The following is a 2,500-nucleotide window of genomic DNA, read 5'->3' as shown; positions in this document are numbered from 1 at the left end:
TGAAACACTTTTTTTTTAATGCCTTTATATCGTATTTCCTGTTTGGCTGCCATGAGGCAGACGATTGGCTCATTGTGGGGGAAGGGGCGGGGCCGTGTTCGTCGTCATGCAAACTTCATCTTAAGCGTTGCGGGGTTCTTTAAATAGTTCCTCCCTCTGATTTAGAGTTTCTTTAAAATGAACAGTTTTCTATATGATTCTGAATATTTGCAGTTCCACTTGTAAACTATATAAACTAACTAAAGTAATGATATAGATAAATAATAATCTTTACTAGAGCCCGACCATTGTATCTATTGGCGACACACACACACACACATCCTCCGGGCTATTTATAGAAGCTGCCCTGATTTTACCACCTGCTATAAATAAATGTCTGGTCTTTTTTTCTCAAGCCGCCACTATGAGACACAACAAGCCTCAACCGCTACACCGGCATGTTGGCACTGAGGAGGTCAAAGGTCAGAGGTCACAGCGCGACGCGTGTGTGTGTGTGTGTGTGTTCATTCCAGTTTAATTGGCTTTATTAAAGTGTGTGTCTGTGTGATGTACAGCCTCCCGGTGCCTCGTCGCTCTCAGGCGGAGCTTTGATCTACAGGAAACAGACGCTGACGTTCGTTCGTTCGTTCGTTCGTTCGTTCGTTCGTTCGTTCGTTCGTTCGTTCGTTCTATAAGAAAACACTTTATATTTATAACGTCAGTGAAACATTTTCCTGAGGACTTTATTGTTCAATCTCTAGTTTCAAGTCTTCTTCAGTACATGATGTTCATTTTGTACATTATGATCCATTTACAGTCACATATACCATGAAGCTTCGGATGTATTGGAGGCTAGGATACAGTGTGATTGACAGCTGGTACAGTCTCAGTCAGACCACGCCCCCACACGGACGACATGCGCGACGATCCGGTCAATTTTCGATCCGGTGATTTTGCTCATGAGACAAATGTTCCACGGTCGCGCAGAATATTCTCAGAGGTCGGTCGAATCTTGTGCATCAGTTGTTGAGGTCGCGACCTCCTGGACGGACGGAGCCGAGGCTCTACTGCTACACAAAAGATTTTCAAAATGAAAAGTCTAAACTGTAGAAGATTCAAAACAAAAGCATCAAACAGATGATTAATTAAAAGCATGAATAAACAATGAGACGCGAAGAAACCGCGCGTGTGCGTTTCGTACCGTTTGACCTTGACTCCACAGTTGTTGTGCTCAGTCCTCGGCTCCCTTGCCCTTGCCGATGTGGTCGTCATGGCAACCGCGGCAGCTTGCAGGCTCATTGGCTGGCAGGTTGAAGAGGAGACTGGATGTCGAAGGGTGTGTGTGTGTGTGTGTGTGTGTGTGTGTGTGTGTGTGTGTGCGTGTGTGCGCGCGCAGCGCAGACATCATCTCTGAGATCAATGAGGCTCTGTGGCTGACACACCTGTTCTATTTCTGTTCTACTTTATTCTTCATGCACAGTCTCTCTCTCTCGCTCTCTTTCTTTCTTTCTTTCTCACACACACACACACACACACACACACACCTTCCTGTGACTTTTCAGTTTTTCGTTCTACCTGCGTCTACAACACGACACTCAGGAGAAACGTGTTAGTGTGTCTGATCTGCCAAGGTCACACAGCAGTGACCCCCCCCCCCCCCCCCCCCCCCCCCCCCCACACACACACACACACACACACACACACACACTTCAAGCGTCAGGGATCGTTACACTATCAACAGAGCGGAGAGGAGACTGTGTAGTGTGTGTGTGTGTGTGTGTGTGTGTGTGCTGTTGATAATGATGACATTAAGCAGTGGGAGTATTTATAGCGCTGACTTTGTCAAGGAGGAGACTGAGGGGACAGATGACAGGTTTATAAAAAAAGTATTTTCCATTAAATAAAAGTTGATCATCTTTTATTCATTGATTTATTCATAGATTTGTTTCTGTTTTGAATCCTCTGTAAGTTTAATGACAAGAAAACCGAACAGAATAAAGTGACAAGCGAGAACAATCCTCACATTCCCTTCCTGTCCAGAAACCGACGACTCTAATATTAAATGTGTCGAACCGATCAGGTTGATCTACTTTCAAGTCTTATTTTAGATCCTTAACGTTTATGAAATACAGAACAAAAGACCAGAGAAGTTAAAATCTGAGTGAACCTGTCGTCATATTTCACATGTCTGAGTTTCTGTCACATGGTTTAACTGTCGTTAAAATAAATTGTTGTTTTGTATGAAAAGTACTTTGGATATTTAACATTTTGCTGATGCTACTTTTACACTTTTGCCTCTTAAGTTAGATTTTGAATACAGTACTCAGTGATGTCATTGTGATGTTGGTACTTTTACCCACAGTAGGTAAACCTTATGAATAATATCTGTTGATATGAGCCTTTCACAGACGCATCAGTATCTACGTTTATGTTTTTGGATATGAAGAGTTTTATTTTACAGAATAAACGATGCATAAAAGATGTGCATATTTTATTTTAAAATCTTTATTTTGTTTATTAA

General features: G+C 42.5%; 1 protein-coding gene across 4 annotated transcripts in view; it reads left to right on the top strand.

Annotated features, from left to right (window-relative positions):
- LOC118284009 (echinoderm microtubule-associated protein-like 6) overlaps positions 1-2,500 on the top strand; it is a 36,503-nt gene that overhangs the window by 11,881 nt on the left and 22,122 nt on the right. The window lies entirely within an intron of this gene.

This window comes from Scophthalmus maximus, chromosome 10 (genome assembly GCF_022379125.1).
Source record: "Scophthalmus maximus strain ysfricsl-2021 chromosome 10, ASM2237912v1, whole genome shotgun sequence".
Lineage (NCBI taxonomy): Eukaryota > Metazoa > Chordata > Actinopteri > Pleuronectiformes > Scophthalmidae > Scophthalmus > Scophthalmus maximus.
The sequence above is the reverse complement of the archived record's forward strand: the minus strand, read 5'-3'. Positions and strand labels throughout refer to the sequence as shown.